The 22,741-nt window shown below is 47.5% G+C and overlaps 1 protein-coding gene across 4 annotated transcripts in view; it reads left to right on the top strand.

The window, feature by feature from the left end:
• The first annotated feature begins 3,274 nt into the window (after positions 1–3,274).
• Positions 3,275–22,741, top strand: part of nin (ninein (GSK3B interacting protein)) — a 142,582-nt gene continuing 123,115 nt past the window's right edge. For all 4 annotated transcript variants that reach the window (XM_078406067.1, XM_078406068.1, XM_078406069.1 and 1 more), the window contains exon 1: positions 3,275–3,434. The gene's annotated coding sequence lies outside the window, so the exon portion shown is untranslated. The remainder of the gene's footprint in view (positions 3,435–22,741) is intronic.

Consider the following 22,741-nt stretch of genomic DNA (forward strand, 5'->3'; position numbering starts at 1 on the left):
TAGCCAGCATCACCTGCATTTCAGGCTCCCCACTGCCTGGCTGTTTAATGTTCTACTATTGAGATCCAAGAACTGCTTTACTAATCACTCTCCCAACATGTGTCTTGCTACTTTTAAAGATTTACTAGACCAAGTGGACCCATTGGGCCCAAACCTCTCCTGCATTGGTGCAGCACCCACTCCCCTCCCTCCCCCAACTCCATCCCCCTCAACCCCCCTTATCCTCTCCCTCTCCCCCCCCTCTCTCCACCCCTCTCCCTCCTTCCCTCCCTCTCTAGGAGATAGATTTAAACTGTAAAATGTGAATAACTTTAAATATATAACTCTGTTTTCAATGAAACTTCTTCCATTACCACCAAAGGGATGACGGTGAGTAAGGTGGGCCTAAAATTGTCGCTCTATCGTGTACCGTTTTGGCTGTAGTTCAGGAACAAACAAACAAACAAATGAGAGTTTTAGTATATAGATGTGCATATGCATCAGGTGTTCTTGTACATCCATTAAAATGGAGATATTTGGTCTAGATTGTCTTTCCTCAATCGTTCTAACTTGTGCCAAAAGCTAGTGGAACTTGCAGAAGATGTAATTTTCTGCTGCCTCCCCTCTTTCCAGTGTTTCTCTCAGTGAAAATTGAGGCCTGATAATTAAACTGTTTTAAGCGTCTTTCTCATTACATTTGTTTTGAAACACAAACTGGAGGAACAGCACCTCATATTTTGCTTGGGCAGTTTAAATTCTTTTTTTTTGTTGGAGATCTGTAGATTCTCATCTTGGTCCTGTCCCTCAAAGATAGACACAAAATGCTGGAGTACCTCAGCGGGACATTTTGTGTCCATCTTTGGTGTGTACCAGCACTGTAAGGAGTTTGTACGTTCTCCCCGTGACCTGCGTGGGTTTTCTCCGAGATCTTCGGTTTCCTCCCACACTCCAAAGACGTACAGGTATGTAGGTTAATTGACTGGGTAAATGTAAAAAATTGTCCCTAGTGGGTGTAGGATAGTGTTAATGTGCGGGGATCGCTGGGCGGCGCGGACTTGGTGGGCCGAAAAGGCCTGTTTCCGCGCTGTATATATATAATATGATATGATATGCAGTTCCTTCCTACACATTTGGCCATTTTCCAGAGATGCTGCCTGACCCGCTGAGTTACTCCAGCACTTGGTGTCAAACCCTAATTCTATGTCTGGTTACCTAGTCTTATTGATTAATTTACAGCATTACTTATACATTTATTCATCTGTGTGTTAGTATTAATGGGACTGCAAAGCAGCAGCAAGTAAGCATGCCACTGTTCTGTTGTTGGTACAACTGACAATAAAATACTTTTCACTCTGGCCCAGGGAACTGAAACGCTCTCCCTGCATCCATTTTCTATGAGAATTTTGCATGTGAGATCTCTTCAAAACTCCAGTGAATATAGGCCAATTTGGCTCATTGCCTTCTATTGGGTCGGCCTAGTTAATATTTGTTTTAAACCCAGTTATTACCAGTTTTAAACCTAGTTAAAACAGGTTAAACCTAGTTAATATCTGTTTTATGCCTAGTTCATCTGTTTAAGCCCAGTTAATATCCAATATGCCCAGTTAATATCTGATTGATGCCTAGATTGTTTTATGCCTAGTTAAACTGTTTTATGCCTAGTTAGTTTTAAGACTAGGTAATGTATGTTTTATGCCTAGTTAATATGCTTTAAGCCTAGTTAATATCGGTTTGAAGCCGAGTTAATGTCTGTATGAAGCCTAATGAATGTTTTAAGACTAGTTAATATGGGTTTTATGCCTAGTTAATGTGCTTTAAGCCTAGTTAATATCGGTTTGAAGCCGAGTTAATGTCTGTATGAAGCCTAATTAATGTTTTAAGACTAGTTAATATGGGTTTTATGCCTAGTTAATGGGTTTTATGCCTAGTTAATCTCAGAAGGAGATGAGACAGCCTATAGGGATGAAATCCAAAGGCTGGCAGCATGGTGTTCAGTGAACAATCTGGTCCTGAACTCCTCCAAAACAAAGGAACTTATAATTGACTTTAGAAAAACCAGTGGAGATTACGACGCACTCTACATCAATGGGGTCTGTGTGGAAAGGGTACCAGCTTTCAGGTTCCTGGGTACGCACATCGCAGAGGATCTTACCTGGTCTACCAACACCATCACCACAGTAAAGAAGGCACAGCAGAGACTCCACTTCCTGAGGATCCTCAGGAAAACCAACCTGCAGGAGAAGCTCATGTTGTCCTTCTATCGCTGCTCCATCGAGAGTGTGCTGGCATACTGTATAACCACATGGTATGCCAGCTGCTCAGAAAAGGACAGGAAGGCCCTTCAGAGGGTCATCACGACGGCCCAGAAGATCATCGGCTGCTCACTGCCCTCCCTGGAGCACCTGTTCAGACTACGCTGCCTCAGTAGAGCAGGCAAAATAATAAAAGATCCATCCCACCCCGGCCACCGTCTGTTTGTTCATCTGCCCTCTGGTCGACGTTTCAGGTCGATCAAATCCCGAACAAACAGACTTAAGAACAGTTTTTACCCCAGGGCCATACGAGAACTGAACACTACCTTTGCACTAGGCAACACCGTTAAAAAATCTTGTACTTAATATAATTGTATTTAATTGTATTTATGTATTTATTTGTTTTTGCATTTATTGCATATATGTTTGTACGCACCGTCAGGATTGGCTATTTTTTAATTTTGTTGTACTCGTTGCAATGACAATAAATGAATATTATTATTATTATTATTATTATTTAAGCCTAGTTAATATTGGTTTGAAGCCGAGTTAATGTCTGTATGAAGCCTAATTAATGTTTTAAGACTCGTTAATGCCTAGTTAATGTGCTTTAAGCCTAGTTAATATCGGTTTGAAGCCTAGTTAATGTCTGTATGAAGCCTAATGAATGTTTTAAGACTAGTTAATATCGGTTTTATGCCTAGTTAATGTCTGTTTGAAACCTAGTTAATTGTTTTAAGCCAAGTTAATGCCTGTTTTAAGATCAGGAATAAAGGAAATCTCGTTTGGGATAGTTGATCTATTTGCTGGAGCTTCTGATCGGGATTGTATTTAGTATTTGTACTGGAGGTGGAGGGGGAGTAAGGAGCGTGCAGTTGCTGCGGCTTTGGTCTTCCCGGCTGCAGAAGGCGCTGAGATGCGGGGAGGGAGTGTCATCTGCTGCTGCTGTTGCTGCCACCGCCTACTCTGAATGTAGAGGGAGGGAGGGAAGGAGGGGATGTGCTGGGAGCCTCCTCCTCCTCCTCTCATACAGGCTGGGGTGAGGCTGCAGGAGCCGGGCTGGGGCAGTGCCTGAGCGACCCGTCCCGTCCCAGACCAGACCACAGCCCAGCCCAGCCTGTGCACCGGGAGCCGCTCTACAGCCGTGAGCCCTGGCGAGTGGAGGGGAGTGGAGGGGAGCGGCGCTACTGACCGCAGAGACCGGTGAGTGAGGCTCCACTACTGCAGAGGCATGACAGCCCCCAGCCCAGCCCAGCCCAGCCCAGCCCAGCCCAGGCGGGCGGGCGGGCGGCTACACCGATCCCAGCCCCAGGGCATGGCCAATATCACCCCGGCTAGTGTCCAATATAACATCATGCCTCGTATAACATCAGGCAATGTTTAATACAACACTAGTTAATGCCTCATTCAACCCCTGCTCGTATCTGGTGTAACACTAGTTAATATCCAAGAGAAACCTAGTTAATGTCTCGTTTACCACGGGCTATTGACGTGTATGGATGGTTAGTGTCTGATCTGAAACCTAGTTAATGTCCGATTTAAAACCTAGTCGTTGCCTGATTTAACCCCAGTTAACGTCTAAAGCTGGTTAACGTCTGATTTAATTCTAATTAATGTCTGGTTTAACCCTAGTTAATGTCTAAAGCTAGTTAACGTCTGATTTAATTCTAATTAATGTCTGATTTAGCCCTAGTTCATGTCTAAAGCTAGTTAACGTCTGATTTAATTCTAATTAATGTCTGATTTAACCCATGTCTATAGCTGGTTAACGTCTGATTTAATTCTAATTAATGTCTGATTTAACCCTAGTTAATGACAACATTAATGTCAGTGAATGTCTGATTTAACCCTGATGTCTACTAAGGCTGGTTAATGCCTGGAGTGAACCTAGTTAATGTCTGATTGAAAGCTAGTGAATCTGTTTTCAGGCTGGTTAGCCTGTGTGTTAACCCTATCTATCTGTGTGTTGAGGCTGGTCAGTGCTTTGAGCCCCATTGTATTTAGTTGCATTAATTGTACTGGCATCATGTTGGGCGGCGGTGCAGGTTGTGAAGGGCAGCTAGGACAACCCTTGTCCTTCCTCCAGCTGATGCCTCGCTGTTGGTTGCACCGTTTACTGGGCGTGTGATGTTTACTGCGCCTGGCGGTTCCCCTGCGTTTGAATGAACTTGTTTATTTTGTACGTTAAAAACATCGCCGAGGATTTAGATTGGAGACACCAGGAACTGCAGGAAACTGGTTGATACACAAATGGACACGAGAGTGGAGGAAGGAACTGCAGATGCTGGTTTGAACTGAAGATAGACACAGAGTGCTGGAGTAACTCAGTGGGACAGGCAGCATCTCTGGAGAGAAGGGAGGACACAGAGTGCTGGAGTAACTCAGTGGGTCAGGCAGCATCTGTGGAGAACATGGATAGGTGACGTTTCACAGAGTGCTGGAGTAACTCAGCGGGTAGGCAGCATCTCTGGGGAACATGGATAGGTGGTGTTTTGGGTCGGGAGCCTTCTCTGATAGCTGCATTTGGGAGTAAGCTAGTTTCTGGAAGGTTCCTTCCATTCCCATTCCCGGTGTGCGGTTTGCCAGCTCCTTGCCCCTCTGCCCCTAGGGCCAGTGTTGGCTGGTGGGGTGACGCACACCAGACTCGGTGTGAACTGAAGCCCACCCTCCATGGAGATCCTTCATCTCCACCAGTGACTCTGCTGTTTTTGTCTGTTCCACCTGCCAAGTGATTCGAGCCAGTTTATAATCTGCAATAGTTTATCTGTTCTTGCATTGTGTGGCTGCACTGTAGACTTTGGCATGTACTGGAATGATAAGGGATAAGAGGTCAACACCCAGGTTGGATAGATTGTCAGAGTGAGGCCAAACGCAAATTGGAGGAACAGCACCTCACATTTCGCTTGGGCAGCTTACACCCCAGTGGTATGAATTTTAATTTCTCCAACTTAAAGGACCCTTGCATCCCCTCTCTCTCCCACCCTGCTTTCACTCTCGTCCTGGTGAGTCTCATTGTCTGTAACTCGTTTTCACCTAGCCCACAGCTAACAATGGCCAGTTTCCTTTACCATCGTTACTTTTTTGCACATCTTTCATTCATTTGTTCTGTATCTCTCTGCATCACCGTCTATATCTCTTGTTTCCTTTTCCCCTGACACTCGGTCTGGAGAAGGGTCTTGACCCGAAACGTCACCCATTCCTTCTCTCCTGAGATGCTGCCTGATCCGCTGAGTTACTCCAGCATTTTGTGTCTACCTGAGAGGTTGGACAGACTTGGATTATTTTCTCTGGAAAGCTGGAGATTGCAGAGAGACCTGACAGAGGTATATAAAATCATTAGAGGAAGAGACAACGTAGACAGTTTTTTCCTCCCCGGGATGGAAAACAATCAAATACCAGAGGGGATAGTTTAAAGGAGATGTGCAGGGCGATTTTATCTTCCACAGAGCATTGTGGGTGCCTGGAGCGTGTTGCTCAGGGCAGTGGAGGAGACAGATATGACAGTGGCATTTAAGATAGGCATGTGGATACGCAAGGAATGGAGGGATATGGATCACATACAGGCAGATGAGGTCGGCATCATGCTCGGCACAGACATTGTGGGCCGAAGGGCCTGTTCTTGTGTTAGCTGAGCTTATTGTCACATGTACTGAGGTACAGTGCAAAAGCTTTTTCACTGCCTGTTCCTGTGCTGCACTGTTCTATGTAGGAAGGAACTGCAGATGCAGGTTTAAACCGAAGATAGACACAAAAAGCTGGAGTAACTCAGCGGGTCAGGCACCAACCCTGGAGAAAAGGAATAGGTGACGTTTCGGGTCGAGATCCTTCTCCAGGCCTCAGTCTGAAGAAGGGGTTCGACCCAAAATGACACCCATTCCTTCTCCAAAGATGCTCTTTGACCCGCTGAGTTACTCCAGCATTTTGTGTCTATTCTTGACCCGAATCGTCACCTATTCCGTTTTCTCCAGAGATGCTGTCTGACCCGCAGAGTTACTCCAGCACTCTGTGTCTGTACTGTTCTATGTCTGGTTACCTGGAATTATCGTTATGAGTGAATTGTATATTTGTTTATTATGCATTGATCTGTGTGTGTGTGTTGCTGTGTGTGGATGGGCCAGCTTGCAGCGGCTGTAGGATGCACAGACGGCGATACTGGCGCATTGTGCCGCAGAGCTTACTTGCACCAGGAACAATGCATGGGACAGCTGAGACTGGCGGGCTGCAGCCCCCCCACCCTCACCCCCCCCACCCCACCCCCCTCAGCTGCCTGTCCATTGTCCCCAGTCCCAGGGGCCATCACCCGAGGTTGACTCCCGCAAGACTTCTTCCCTGAGCCAGGCTGCTGGCTTGTGGACAAATTTACATCTGAATGGGGCATGCGTGAGCCATCAATGATGTGGGACGAGCTCATGCCAGCATGTTACTGAGCAAAACACACAGTGCTGGAGGAACTCGGTGGGTCAGGAGTCAAGAGTGCTTCATTGTCGTGTGTCCCCAGACAGAACAATGAAAATCTTACTTGCAGCAACACAACAGAATATGTAAACATAGTACACTGTAAACAATGTAATAAATGAGAAAACAAAGTTATATTAATATCCATACTATAGACAATAGACAATAGGTGCAGGAGTAGGCCATTCAGCCCTTCGAGCCAGCACTGCCATTCAATGCGATCATGGGCGGCACGGTAGCGCAGCGGTAGAGTTGCTGCTTTACAGCGAATGCAGCGCCGGAGACACAGGTTCGATCCTGACTACGGGTGCTGCACTGTAAGGAGTTTGTACGTTCTCCCCGTGACCTGCGTGGGTTTTCTCCGAGATCTTCGGTTTCCTCCCACACTCCAAAGACGTACAGGTATGTAGGTTAATTGGCTGGGTAAATGTAAAAATTGTCCCTAGTGGGTGTAGGATAGTGTTAATGTACGGGGATCACTGGGCGGCACGGACTTGGAGGGCCGAAAAGGCCTGTTTCCGGCTGTAGATATATGATATGATATGATGATATGATATGGCTGATCATACTCGCATATATATATATGCACATATATATACATATATATTCACACATATATATATATACATATATATATATATATACGCACACACGCACACAAACATACAAAAAACAAACAAACATTAATAGGCCTCATATAGTATAAGAAAATAACTGCAGATGCTGGTACAAATCGATGTATTCACAAAATGCTGGAGTAACTCAACAGGTCAGGCAGCATCTCGGGAGAGAAGGAATGGGTGACGTTTTGGGTCGAGACCCTTCTTCAGACTGGCCACATCTCTTTTGATGTCTTGTTTTCACACCTTACCCTTCCTTATTTCTGTGTCTCCCTCTCCCCCCTGACACTCCGTCTGAAGAAAGGTCTTGTCCCAAAACGTCACCCATTCCTTCTTCTTTCCAGAGATGCTGTTTGACCCACTGAGTTACTCCAGCATTTTGTGTCTATCTGCAGTTCTTTCCTACACAATAATAATCTATTGTACTTCAGAGCGTATTTGAGGTTGTGGTGTTTAATAGACAATAGGTGCAGGAGTAGGCCATTCAGCCCTTCGAGCCAGCACCGCCATTCAATGCGATCATGGCTGATCACTCTCAATCAGTACCCCGTTCCTGCCTTCTCCCCATACCCCCTCACTCCGCTATCCTTAAGAGCTCTATCCAGCTCTCTCTTGAAAGCATCCAACGAACTGGCCTCCACTGCCTTCTGAGGCAGAGAATTCCACACCTTCACCACTCTCTGACTGAAAAAGTTCTTCCTCATCTCCGTTCTAAATGGCCTACCCCTTATTCTTAAACTGTGGCCCCTTGTTCTGGACTCCCCCAACATTGGGAACATGTTTCCTGCCTCTAATGTGTCCAATCCCCTAATTATCTTATATGTTTCAATAAGATCCCCCCTCATCCTTCTAAATTCCAGTGTATACAAGCCTAATTGCTCCAGCCTTTCAACATACGACAGTCCCGCCATTCCGGGAATCAACCTAGTGAACCTACGCTGCACGCCCTCCATAGCAAGAATAGGCTGATGGCTGTCGGGAAGAAGCTGTTCCTGAACATGGATGTTACTGTTTTCAGGCTCCTGTACCTTCTTCCCGATGGCAGTAGTGAGATGAGTGTGTGGGTCTCTGATGATGCTGCCAGCCATTTTGAGGCAGTGAGTCCTGTCGACCCCTTCAGGCAGCATCTGGGGAGGGAATGGACAGGCGACGTTTCTGACCCCATGTGTCATGTTTAGCATTTTTGGGTTGCATATGTGATGGACTCGTGCTCCTGCCTGCCACCAACCTGCACACTTGCACCTGAACATGGACGTAGAAACATAGAAAATAGGTGCAGGTGGAGGCCATTTGGCCCTTCGAGCCAGCACCGCCATTCATTGTGATCATGGCTGATCATCCACAATCAGTAACCTGTGCCTGCCTTCTCCCCATATCCCTTGATTCCCCTAGCCCCTAGAGCTCTACCTAACTCTCTTTTAAATTCATCCAGTGAATTGGCCTCCACTCCCCTCTGTGGCAGAGAATATCACAAATTCACAACTCTCTGGGTGAAAAGGTTTTTTCTCACCTCAGTTTTAAATGGCCTCCCCTTTATTCTTAGACTGTGGCCCCTGGTTCTGGACTCCCCCAACATTGGGAACATTTTTCCTGCATCTAGCTTGTCCAGTCCTTTTATAATTTTACAAGTTTCTATAAGATCCCCTCTCATCCTTCTAAACTCCAGTGAATACAAGCCCAGTTTTTCCAATCTTTCCTCATACGACAGTCCCGCCATCCCGGGGGTTTACCTTGTGAACCTACGCTGCACTGCCTCAATAGCAAGGATATCCTTCCTCAAATTAGGACTAATGTAGGACTATACATTAAACCAGCCTCTGCCTGCTCCCATTACTCCTTTCCTCCATAGAAAACTGTCTGATTGTCATGGCCAATGACATTCACACTTGCTGCAATTTGACCGGCCTATTAATGCAATAAAACACAAACCATATCTCTGATAGACACAAAATGCTGGAGTAACTCAGCGGGGCAGGCAGCATCTCTGGAGAAAAGGAGTCGGTGACGTTTTGGGTCGAGACCCTTCATCAGACTGACCAAACCATATCTCTGTCTTCCTCTCCCCTAACTCTCAGTCTTCAGAAGGGTCTCGACCCGAAACGTCACCCGTTCCTTCTCTCCAGAGATGCTGAGTTACTCCAGCATTTTGTGTCTTCCTTTGGTGTAAACCAGCATCTGCAGTTCCTTCCTACAAATAAATATACAATAATTTAATAGTTACACAGGGTAAGAAGACCACAACAGTGCAAAACCCAAGCTCGTAGTGCAAACAAACGTAGGGTCCGTAGATGATCATAATTGCTGAAGAACTGTCTGAAGAAGGGCCCGACCCGAAACGTCGTCTATCCCCAGAGATGCTGCCTGACCTGCTGAGCTATTCCAGCATGTTTTATTTTTGTAAACCAGCATCTGCAGTTCCTTCGTAGTTGCTGAGGTTAGTGTTGTAATGTGGTTTACGAGCCTGATGGTTGCTGGGAAGAAGCTGTTGCTGAACCTGGAGGTCACGGTTTTCAGGCTCCTGTTCCTTCTTCCCGATGGTAGCTGTGGGATGAGAGCGTGGCCAGGGAGGTGTGGGTCTCTGATGATGCTGGCTGTCTTTTTGAATCCGGCCCTCCTGTAGATCCCTTCGATGGTGGGGAGGTCAGTACACGTGATGGACCGGGCAGTGTCCACCACATTTTGTAATCTCCTTCATTCCTGGGCATTCAAGTTGCCGATCCAGGCTGTGGTACAACCAGTCAGTATGTTATTCTAGGGTAGTTATTCCTAGAGTCCTAGCGTAGGTTTATGATTGGTTTAGTTTAGAGATGCAGCGTGGAAACAGGCCCTTCGGCCCACCGAGTCCGCACCGACCAGCGATCCCCGCACATCAACACTATCCTACACACACTAGGGGCAATTTACAATTATACCAAACCAATTAACCTACAAACCTGTACGTCTTTGGAGTGTGGGAGAAAACCGGAGAAACCCACACGGGTCATGCGGAGAACGTACAAACTCTGTGTAGACAGACCCATAGTCAGGTTTGAGCAAAGAGGTCCTTCTGCAGTTGTTCAGGGCCCTAGTGAGACCGCACCTGGAGTACTGTGTGCAGTTTTGGTCTCCAAATTTGAGGAAGGATATTCTTGCTATTGAGGGCGTGCAGCATAGGTTTACCAGGTTAATTGCGGGACTAGGAATGGCGTTGAAAAGACTGGAGCGACTAGGCTTGCATACACTGGAATTTAGAAGGAGGAGAGGAGATCTTATCGAAACATATAAGATTATTAAGGGGTTGGACACGTTAGAGGCAGGAAACATGTTCCCAATGTTGGGGGAGTCCAGAACAAGGGGCCACAGTTTAAGAATAAGGGGTGGGCCATTTAGAACGGAGATGAGGAAAAACTTTTTCAGTCAGAGAGTTGTGAATCTGTGGAATTCTCTGCCTCAGAAGGCAGTGGAGGCCAATTCTCTGAATGCATTCAAGAGAGAGCTAGATAGAGCTCTTAAGGATAGCGGAGTCAGGGGGTATGGGGAGAAGGCAGGAACGGGGTACTGATTGAGAATGATCAGCCATGATCACATTGAATGGCGGTGCTGGCTCGAAGGGCTGAATGGCCTCCTCCTGCACCTATTGTCTATAACCCGGGTCTCTGGCGCTGTAAGGCAGCAACTCTACCGCTGCTGAATCATGGTGGTCGATTCAAGTCTGTTATTCAACTTAAATGATTCAGTTTTAATGTTTTTTTAAAATACTTTGCAGTGCAAAGTGTTTGACCGTGCTGTCTTGAAGTGGTTTGCCATTTGATTGTAACGTTAAAGATGCTCGCATAAGTGTGACTTGTTGTCTAGTGACTGCCTCGGTGACAGCTTGTGGTGATATTGTCCAGGGCTAAGAAGATTTAATTGTAAAATGTGTTGGTAATGGAACAATGAAATTCTTACTTACTGCAGGTCGAGAGACTCGTAAACGCAGTGACACATAGATAAATATATAATAATAATAATACAAAAAATAATGATTGTAATACAGTAGCATAATACTAAAAATACTACTCTCCGTAGAAGATCATAGTTGCTGAGTTAGCGTTGTGCCGTGTTCGATGGGTCTGATGGTTGCTGAGAAGAAGCTGTTCTTGAACCTGGAGATTACGTTTTTCAGGTTCCTGTACCCCCTTCCCGATGGCAGGTGTGAAATGAGAGCTAGGCCAGGGTAGAGTGGGTCCTTGTCATTGTCTCCTTTTCACCTCTAGCCGTTGCCACGTTGCTCACCTGTATCCACCTATCACTCGTCAGGCTTTGTCCTGCCCCCACCTCTCCTTTCCAGCTTCCTCCCTGCCAGCTCGTCAGTCCGAAGGAGGGTCCCAACCCCAAACGTCGCCCGTCCAGTCCATTCCCTCCACTGAGGTGCAGATTAGACAAAAGGATGTCGGATAAGGAGAGAAGAGGAGTGAAATGTAAAGCCAAGGGGTGGGATAAAGATGGAAGGGGTGGGGAATCAGGGCATGCAAGTGTGTAGCAAGGAACTGCAGATGCTGCTTTACACCAAAGATAGACACAAAGTGCTGGAGTAACTCAGCGGGACAGACAGCATCTCTGGAGAGAAGGAATGGGTGACATTTCGGGTCGAGACCCTTCTTCAGTCTTTTTGGGTCGAGACCCATCTTTAGACAGAAGGGTCTCGACCTGAAGCGTCACCCATTCCTTCTCTCCAGAGATGCTGCCTGTCCCGCTGAGTTACTCCAACTATTAGTGTCTATCTTCGGGAGAACGTATAAACTCCTTACAGACAGCGCCCGTAGTCAGGATGGAACCCTGGTTTCTGGCGCTGTAAGGCAGTAGCTCTACCGCCGAGCCCTAGTTAATGATTGTATTTCCTCTCTGTGCCACTTCCTGGTCCTGTAAAAGGACGTGAGATGACGAAGACTGACTACTTCCCTTGTCGCCATCTCTGTCGTTTTATATCAATAACAGGATGGATCAGGTGAATGCGCAGAGTCTTTTGCCTCTGCCTTAGATCGAACCCGGGTCTCTGGCGCTGTACGGCAGTAGCTCTACTATTAGGCCACCATGCCTGCATATCCATCTGCCTCTCCAAAAGCCTCTTAAGCATCTTGAAGATGAAATTGAACACTAATGGGAGTTTTTCACAGCGCGCTGTAATGGGGAGAGATTCTACATTGGCACATTTCAATAATGCCAGTGAAAAGCTGAGTGGGGAAATTGTCCCTTCCACTGAATCAAGATAAAAGTGATCCTCCTCTATCTTTTAGACAAAAGCCTTGGAGTGGTTCGAATGTTGCAGGGAAGCTTGTCGAGAACAGGGCAACTTGGTCAGGCAACAAATGCCCGCTAATTAATGGTGACCTTTGTGTAGCTGCTGCCTGCTGGCTGGCTGTACACATCAATAGTGATGCCCATTCTCCCTCTGAAAACAAAACAATAACGGTCATTGGAAGTTGGAAGCCATCGAGAGCTGTAGATTATTTGTTAAATACAAAGTGTGTGAAGCTTGAGATTGTTAATGACCCATTAAACTAAATTGGCCTCGGCCCCATTTTTAACCTGCCCGACAGTAAACCTCCATTTACACCTCGCGCTGCCTCGGCAAGGCCAGCAGCATAGTCAAGTACGAGTCGCACCCTGGCCACTCCCTCTTCTCCCCTCTCCCATCGGGGAAGAGGTATAGAAGTGTGATGGAAGTGTGAAAACGCACACCTCCAGATTCAGGGACAGTTTCACAGTTTCATCCCACCTGTTATCAGGCAACTGAATCATCTTACCACAAACAGAGAGCAATCCTGAACTACTGCACGGTGGCGCAGCAGTAGAGTTGCTGCCTTACAGTACTTGCAGCGCCGGAGACCCAGGTTCGATCCTGACTACGGGCGCCGTCTGTACGGAGTTTGTACGTTCTCCCCGTGACCTGCATGGGTTTTCTCCGAGATCTTTGGTTTCCTCCCACACTCCAAAGACGTACGGGTTTGTAGGTTAATTGGCTTGATATAATTGTGAATGAATGAATGAATACTTTACAAGTCACAGTGAAATTCTTTGCTTGCAAACCCAAGGTATGCAAATAGTCGCCCATAAAGGGCGCATACAAATTTACAAATTCCTCCCCCATCCCCCCCCCCCCAGCGCAAGGTCCTCCATTGTTCTTCCCTCCCTCCCTCCCTCCCTCACGACGGTCCCCCCCCACACCGGGTCCTCCTTGGTTCCTTCCCCCGGCAGCGGCGTCCTCACTTCCACATGTCCGTCCTCATCTGTCGGTCGGCGCCATCATCGACCGCCGCGACATCATCGACCGTCGCACCGACCTCTCCACTAGCACTGCCGGGTCCTCTCCAGAAGCCTCCGTGGCGCCGACCCAGGCCCCAGCCGCGGGCGTCGCAGACCCAGGGGCCGCTGGCCGCGGGCTCCTCGACCCGGGAGGCTCCATCGCTGGCCCGCGAGGCACCGGCCCACGAGGCTTTGTAAACTGTCCCTATTGTGTGTAGGATAGTGTCAATGTGCGGGGATCGCTGGTCGGTGCGGACTCGGTGGGCCGAAGGGCCTGTTTCTGCGCTGTGTCTGTAAACTAAACTAAACTACTATCTACCTCATTGGTGACCCTCAGACTATCCTTGATCAGACTTTGCAGGCTTTACCTCGCACTAAACGTTATTCCCTTATCGTGTATCTATACGCTGTAAATGGCTCAATTGTAATCATGTATTGTCTTTCTGCTGACTGGTTAGCAAGTAACAAAAGCTTTTCACTGTACCTCTGGAAGTCCAGAACCAGGGGTCACAGCTTAAGGATAAGGGGGAAGTCTTTTAGGACCGAGATGAGAAAACATTTCTTCACACAGAGAGTGGTGAATCTGTGGAATTCTTTGCCACAGAAGGTAGTTGAGGCCAGTTCATTGGCTATATTTAAGAGGGAGTTAGATGTGGCCCTTGTGGGTAAAGGGATCAGGGGGTATGGAGAGAAGGCAGGTACGGGATACTGAGTTGGATGATCAGCCATGATCATATTGAATGGCGGTGCAGGCTCGAAGGGCCGAATGGCCTACTCCTGCACCTATTTTCTATGTTTCTACCTCGGTACACGTGGCAATAAACTAAACTGAACTGAACTGGTTGGAGGGGAATTTAATTTACTCGTTGAGCTGCAGGTGAACTAACTGCTCCAGCAAATTAAAGCTTCATTGTTTGGAGTGGTTATGAGCGTCAGGATAATTATGGTTTTTGAAGCTGTGACTGCCCAAGGATAAAAAAGCTTCCAAACAACTCCGATGGCCTTTGCTTACGATATAATAGTGACTCTGTCAAAAATGTGGCTTGATCTGATGGAACGACTTACATGCAAGTCTCCCATCATCCTTGCCAATAAAACCTGTTTATTGGCGGGTTGTAAGTATGGAATGGATTGAATTATGCACATTGACTGAGGAATGTAAAACTTACTTTTAACTCGACATTCTGACCTTGTTCTGAACGGTGTTTGGAGCATCTATGTGGTGGAGCTGTTTTGCCATTAAAACATTGGTGTGCAAACGATTATACATTGAGACATCAATTAAAAATATGGATAATTATATTATCTATATATATATAATTATCTATATTCCTAAAACTCTCATCTTGTATGTATGTATTTTCCCGAAATACAGCCAAAACGGTACACGATAGCACAACAATTTTAGGGGCACCTTACATTCGCCTGCGGTGTGCAGTATTAATTCACTTTATAAACTTTAATAAATGCGCCCCCACTTGCCGGGCACGGCAGTCGCGTCTGTGCAGTTGGGGGAGGGTTGCAGCGCTGGGAGGACCGGCGCCCATCCCAGCATGCCCCCTGCTTGACCTTCCTCCCATGGTGCAGCGTGGCGGCAGAGAGAAGGTCAAAGAAGATGGCCGCCGGCAGGACGAGCATGGGGCAGCACCTTGCGGCCGCTCTCCTGCTGCTGGCCGCCCGGGGCTGGGGTGAGTGGCCCCCCTCTCCCTTTTCCTCTCCCCCCCCCTCGCCCGGCCCCGGGGGAGACTCCCCGGCCGCCAGAGCCTGGGATCTTGCTGTGCGCTTTTGGAGTGGGGGAGGGGAGGGTGCTAGACCAATGCAGCAGAGGTTTGGACCCAGTGGAGCCTACGGGTCGTCTCATAGACAATAGATGGGACAGGCAGTCAGAACCTTTTTCCCCTCGGGCTGGAAACGTCAAAGACTAGAGGGCATAGCTTTTAGTTGAAAGGGGGAAAGTTGAAAGGAGATAAGAGGGTGCTGGGCGTCTGGAACGTGCTGCCAGGGGTGGTGGTGGAGGCAGATACGATAGTGGCATTTATGAGGCATTTAGCCAAGCGCATGGATTTGTAGGGAGGGATCTGGATCACATGCCAGCAGAGGAGTTTAGGTTAACGTGGTATTATTTTCTGTGCAGACACTGTGGGCCGAAGGGCTTGTTTCTGCACTGTTCTAAAATTCAGTACTTTGGTAAAGGTTCAACTTAAAAGGTTTTGTAGCCACCTTCAATGTGCATAATTCAACGTATTTATCATTCAAGTGTTTAATTGTCTTATGTACCAGCAATGAAACCATGAAATTCCTGCTTAACCGGCCCATAAATGCAATATAACACAGATAAATAGATAATCAATATTACAATGAATTATGTACCCAGAGTGCATCGTTTTTAATAGCATACCAATTCTTAGGGGCCTTTATTACTGGATTGGCTTAGACAGAGGATTTTATTATCAAATGGCTATAATGTGACAAAGATTAGCATTAACAAAAGGAAATTTCCAGCAAATACTTTGAGCCTGGGATCATCTTTCCTGGCAAGCTGGTTTTGAGCGAGTTAAGACTTTAAGTTCAATTCAACTGTTAAATGGCAATTAAATCAGCTTCTGCCACATCTGTCTGCAATGCACAGCTGTCAGGGTCTCTGTCATCTGTCATCGGGTGATGGCATGTGTAGGAAGGAACTGCAGATGCTGGTTTAAACCGAAGATAGACACAGAATGCTGGAGTAACTCAGCGGGACAGGCAGCATCTCTGGAGAGAAGGAATGGGTGACGTTTCGGGTTTGAGACCCTTCTTCAGACTGGGAGTCCGGGGAGATGGAGACACAGAGAAATGGGAGGGTAAGGTGTGAAAATGACACATCAAAAGGGACGAAGGTCAAGTCAAATGTAGAATTGATCCGTGTCAGCTGGGGGAAGGTGATAATGAGGCATACAAAGATAAAATTTCATCAGGAGGACAGCCAAGACTGGTTGGAGAACTAGGATGGAGAGAGAGGGAAAGCAAGGGTTACTTGAAGTTCAACAAATCAATGTTCATACCGAAGATAGACACAAAAGGCTGGAGTAACTCAGTGGGAAAGGCAGCATCTCTGGAGAGAAGGAACAGGTGATGTTTCGGGTGGCAGACCCTTCTTCAGACTGAGAGTCAGGGGACATAACGCTGGGTTGTAAGCTGCCCAAGCGAAATCTGAGGTGCTGTTCCTCTTCCCCATCTCTGCCGGCCCTCGATGTTCATGAAAGTCTAATCAAGGATGACATGCTCCATTTCATATTAATCCCTCTGAATAATTTGTACACGATAAGGAAGACTTTCAAACTCCTAGCAGGAGGTAAATCAGATGTGTCCGAACATGTCGTATGGCTCAAAATCAGCATTTTACTCATTCAAACATGACATTCAATTTAATGTCTTTGCTATTGATTAATTCTTGAACCGGCATTCCACAGGGGCACCTTCCTGTGTGCGTGTCTGTGTGGTAATGATGAGACATTTTGAATATTTTCACCATCACTTTACATATTAATATCCTGCACGGACCATTTTTTTTCTATGGCACGTAGGAGGCTGAGGGGTGACCTTATTGAGGCGTACAAGATCACGGGGGGCATGGATAAAGTGAACACTCAAACACTTAGTCTTATTCCCATGGTAGAGGATTCTAAAACTAGAGGGTACGGGCCTAAGGTGAGAGGGGAAAATTTAAAATGGACCTGGGGGAGGCAGCTTTTTCACGCAGAGGGTGTCTGCATCAGGATCGAGTGCCAGGGGCGGCACGGTGGCGCAGCGGTAGAGTTGCTGCCTTGCAGCGAATGCAGCGCCGGAGACTCGGTGGGCCAAAGGGCTTGGTTCCGCGTTGAATCTCTAAACCAAGGTTAGCTCAATATGCCAGTTTGGTCGGCATGGACAAGGTGGACAGACGGTGAATACAAAAGGCTGGAGTAACTCAGCAGGTCAGACAGCATCTCTGGAGAAAAGGAGTCCGAAGAAATGTCTCGACTCGAAGCGTCACCTATTCCTTTTCTCCAGAGATGTTGTCTGACCAGCTGAGTTACTCCGGCTTTTTTTAGATTTTTAAAGATTTTTTTAGATTTAGAGATACAGCGCAGAAACAGGCCCTTCGGCCCAGCGAGTCCGCGCCGCCCAGCGATCCCCGCACATTAGCGGCACGGTGGCGCAGCGGTAGAGTTGCTGCTTTACAGCGAATGCAGCGCCGGAGACTCAGGTTCGATCCTGACTACGGGTGCTGCACTGTAAGGAGTTTGTACGTTCTCCCCGTGACCTGCGTGGGTTTTCTCCGAGATCTTCGGTTTCCTTCCACACTCCAAAGACGTACAGGTATGTAGGTTAATTGGCTGGGTAAATGTAAAAATTGTCCCTAGTGGGTGTAGGATAGTGTTAATGTGCGGGGATCGCTGGGCGGCACGGACTTGGTGGGCCGAAAAGGCCTGTTTCCGGCTGTATATATATGATATGATATGATATGATATGATATGATTAACACTAACCTACACACACTAGGGACAATTTTTACATTTACCCAGTCAATTAACCTACAAACCTGTACGTCTTTTTGTGTCTATCTTTGGTTTAAACCAGCATCTGCAGTCCCTTCCTGCACAGGTGGGCCGAAGGGCCTGATTCCGTGCTGCACAGCTCTGTGACGGTGAACGGTAAAGCGTGGCTGAAGGTGTTGTTCCCAGCGTGCGAGGTGTCCCTGGTGGGCTGCCTGTGCGATTAACAGTGGGTCCCCAGCTGCTCATCGCCAACGTCAATGACGTGGATGGCAGCACCAGGAACAATACACCCAATTGAAAATTCCAAATGAAGCAGCAGGTGCTTGAAATCTGAAATAAAGGGAAAGTAAAGCAGGATCAGGCCAGGCGGCGTTCGCGGGGAGAGTCACGAGTCAAGTGTGTTTTATCGTCATCTGTCCCTAAACTGAACAATGGGCCCCACAAAAGAGAAACCCGAATTAACATTTTGGGATGAAGAACCTTCATCAGACATCTTGCGGAATTAGCTACAGTGAGACTGTTCCTGGCGGTTCGCACTTTACGAGACCCCTTGTCTCCCGAAAGAAACAAAACCCTGCAGTGAAAGTAATGCAAAGAAGATTCACTGGATTGATTCATGTGATGGATTATTAACCTTTCATCCCATAAGAAATATCCTCTTCATACGTTTCTACGTGATAGGAGCAGAATTAGGCCATTCAGCCCATCGAGTCCACTCCGCCATTCGATCGTGGCTGATCTAACTCTCCCCCTCAACCCCATTCTCCTGCCTTCTTCCCGTGACCCCTGACGCCTGTACTAATCTAACCAAGAATCTACCTATCTCTGTCTTAGAAAATATCCACTGACTTGGCCTCCACAGCCGTCTGTGGCAGTGAGCTCCACAGTTTGAATACTGGAGATATCTCAAGAGGAAAGACTCAGCAGAACAGATCTGTACTCTTGGGTTTGGCATTGTCTTGTGTACCGACAACGTAACAATGAAATTCTTCCCTGCCCTTGGGAGATCGCAAATAGACGAGCAGCTGTGTGTTTTAGGTTAAGTTCTCTGCGCCTATATTTGATCATGATCAGTTCTGCTGCGTACAAAATGTTGCCACAGTCTGGTGCCATCTTTGAATTTGGTCGTACGGTGATTCTATTGAAACCCACAAAATTCATACAGGGCCTCTTTTTTTTTGTTGTAAACCAGCATCTGCAGTTCATTGTTTTTAGAATCTAAGCATAGATTTAGCGGGAGATGTCTTCCCTGGCACAGGTGTGGTGGTGGTAGTTTAGAGATACAGCGCGGAAACAGGCCCTTCGGCCCACCGAGTCCGCACCGACCAGCGATCCCCGCGCATTAACACCGTCCTACACACACTAGGGACAATTATAACATTTACAACCAAGCCAATTAACCTCCAAACCTGCACGTCTTTGGAGGAAACCAAAGATCTCGGAGAAAACCCACGCAGGTCACGGGGAGAACGTACAAACTCCGTACAGACAGCACCCGTAGTCAGGATCGAACCCGGGTCTCCGGTGCTGTAAGGCAGCAACTCTACTGCAGCTGCCCACGCAACAAACGCTTTTCACTGTAAATTGCTACACGAAGGTGACAATAAACTAACAACTGAACTCAACAGGATGAAGGGTCAGCCATTTAGGGTTGAGATGAGGAGACAAGTCTTCCCTCAGTGGAGCTAGACTGCTCGGCACGGCTGCCCTGGAGAGGAGTGGATTTGCAAAGAGAGTCTGGAGAGGTTTGCAAAGGTCCCAGTCACGGTTTATCCTGAACAGCTCCATCACAGAGGACTCTGCGATTTACGGACTGTTCCCAGGGACGCATCGAGTGCTGCTGGAAGGTCATCAATAGACAATAGACAATAGAAAATATGTACAGGAGAAGGCCATTCGGCCCTTCGAGCCAGCACCGCCATTCAATGTGATCATGGCTGATCATTCTCAATCAGTACCCCGTTCCTGCCTTCTCCCCATACCCCTTGACTCCGCTATCCTTAAGAGCTCTATCTAGCTCTCTCTTGAATGTATTCAGAGAATTGGCCTCCACTGCCCTCTGAGGCAGAGAATTCCACAAATTCACAACTCTCTGACTAAAAATGTTTTTCCTTATCTCTGTTCTAAATGGCCTACCCCTTATTCTTAAACTGTGGCCCCTGGTTCTGGACTCCCCCAACATTGGGAACATGTTTCCTGCCTCTAACGTGTCCAACCCCTTAATAATTTTATACGTTTCGATAAGATCCCCTCTCATCCTTCTAAATTCCAGTGTATACAAACCTAGTCGCTCCAGTCTTTCAACATATGACAGTCCCGCCATTCTGGGAATTAACCTAGTAAACCTACGCTGCACGCCCTCAATAGCAAGAATATCCTTCCTCAAATTTGGAGACCAAAACTGCACACAGTACTCCAGGTGCGGTCTCACTAGGGCCCTGTACAACTGCAGAAGGACCTCTTTGCTCCTATACTCAACTCCTCTTGTTATGAAGGCCAACATTCCATTGGCTTTCTTCACTGCCTGCTGTACCTGCATGCTTCCTTTCAGTGACTGATGCACTAAGACACCCAGATCACGTTGTACGTCCCCTTTTCCTAACTTGACACCATTCAGATAATAATCTGCCTTCCTATTCTTACCACCAAAGTCGATAACCTCACACTTATCTACATTAAACTGCATCTGCCATGCATCCGCCCACTCACACAACCTGTCCAAGTCACCCTGCAACCTCATAGCATCTTCCTCACAGTTCACACTGCCACCTAGCTTTGTGTCATCGGCAAATTCGCTACTCTGTGAAAGACGCTCTTTGGTCGGCCCGAACTGTTGGCATCCCCGCGGGGAATGTTGCCGACTGGTCGGCGCGGACTCAGTGGGCCGAAGGGCCTGTTTCTGCGCTGCATCTCTAAAACTAAACTGAAAAAACAAGTACCCAGGAGGGTGTGTACTACTGTTGTGTCATCTCCAGCTCTGTAGTATGTTGTAGCTGGTGTTCATTTAGGGACCTGGGCAAACTTGGATGGCAGTGATAATGGCAGTCGTGGTGATGGTGATCTCATGACAACGGGCTTGGCTCCAGCCGACACAGCCTCTTTGTATCGCGATGAATGGAACACTTCCCTGCACCTGGGCGTGCTCCACGCTACAGGGACATGTTTGTGTGCGGCTTACGTGCTGCTGCCACGGAGCGTTTACACAAAGGAAGAAATTAGTTTGCTACATTCAGGAGTACATGCGTTACAGATTTGTAAACTTCCCTTAACAGCCTCAGGGCATCGGTTCAAAGAAGCCGTATTGGGGCGGCACTTTGGAGCCCAGCGGTAGAGTTGCTGCCTTACAGCGCCAGGGACCCGGGTTCCATCCTGACCACGGGTGCCGTCTGTACGGAGTTTGTACGTTCTCCCCGTGACCGCCTGTGTTTTCTCTGGGTGCTCTAGTTTTCCCCACACTCCAAAGACGTACAGGTTTGTAGGTGAATTGGGTTTATGTAAAATTCTAAATTGTTACTTGTGTGTAGGACAGTGCTAGATCACTGGTCAGTGCGGACTCAGTGGGCCGAAGGGCCTGTTTCCACTCTGTATCTCAAGTCGAAAAGTCTGAAGAAGGGTCTGGACCTGAAATGTCACCTATTCCTTCTCTCCAGAGATGCTGTCTGACCCGCTGAGTTGCTCCAGCGTTTTGTGTCTATCTTCAAGTGTAGATGGGACCTTGGTTGGCGTGAACTCTGTGGGTCAAAGTGCCGGTTGCCGAGCTCAATCTCTAAAGTCTAGGGCGGTCACGGTGGCGCAGCGGTAGAGTTGCCGCCTTACAGCGAATGCAGCGCCGGAGACCCGGGTTCCATCCCGACTACGGGTGCTGTCTGTACGGAGTTTGTACGTTCTCCCCGTGACCTGCGTTGGTGTTCTCCGAGATCTTCGGTTTTCTCCCACTCTCCAAACACGTGCGGGTTTGTAGGTTAATCGGCTTGGTAAATATAAAAATTGTCCCTAGTGGGTGTAGGATAGTGTTAATGTGCGAGGATCGATGGTCGGCGCGGACCCGGAGGGCCGAAGGGCCTGTTTCCGTGTTGTATCATTAAACTAATCTAAAGTAAAGTCTACAAGCTTAGGCGGGATCTCGGTTGACATGGACAAGTGAGCCGACACGCCTGTTTTCGTGCTGTATGACTCTCTAACTCTGTTCCACTGGTCGTAAGTGATGGGAGCAGAATTGGGCCATTTGGCCCATCAAGTCTACTCCGCCATTCAATCATGGCTGATCTATCTCACTCTCTCCTAACCCCATTCTCCTGCCTTCCTTCTCCCCATAATCCCTGACACCCGTACTAATCGTTCTCCCCGTGACCTGCGTGGGTGTTCTCCGAGATCTCCGGTTTCCTCCCACACTCCAAAAATGTACGGGTATGTAGGTTAATAGGCTTAGTATAAATGCAAATTGTCCCTTGTGTGGGTAGGATAGTGTACATGTGCGGGGATCGCTGGTCGGTGCGGACTCGGTGGGCCGAAGGGCCTGTTTCCGCGCTGTATCTCTAAACTAAACTAAACTAGACTAAGACGCGGTCGTATTATTCACAGCCACAAGGCTTGGAACAAAGTGTGTACCACTGAAACCATCAAGTACAGTCTGTAAACCACAAGTGTAGAAGGG

This window comes from Rhinoraja longicauda, chromosome 10 (genome assembly GCF_053455715.1).
Source record: "Rhinoraja longicauda isolate Sanriku21f chromosome 10, sRhiLon1.1, whole genome shotgun sequence".
Lineage (NCBI taxonomy): Eukaryota > Metazoa > Chordata > Chondrichthyes > Rajiformes > Arhynchobatidae > Rhinoraja > Rhinoraja longicauda.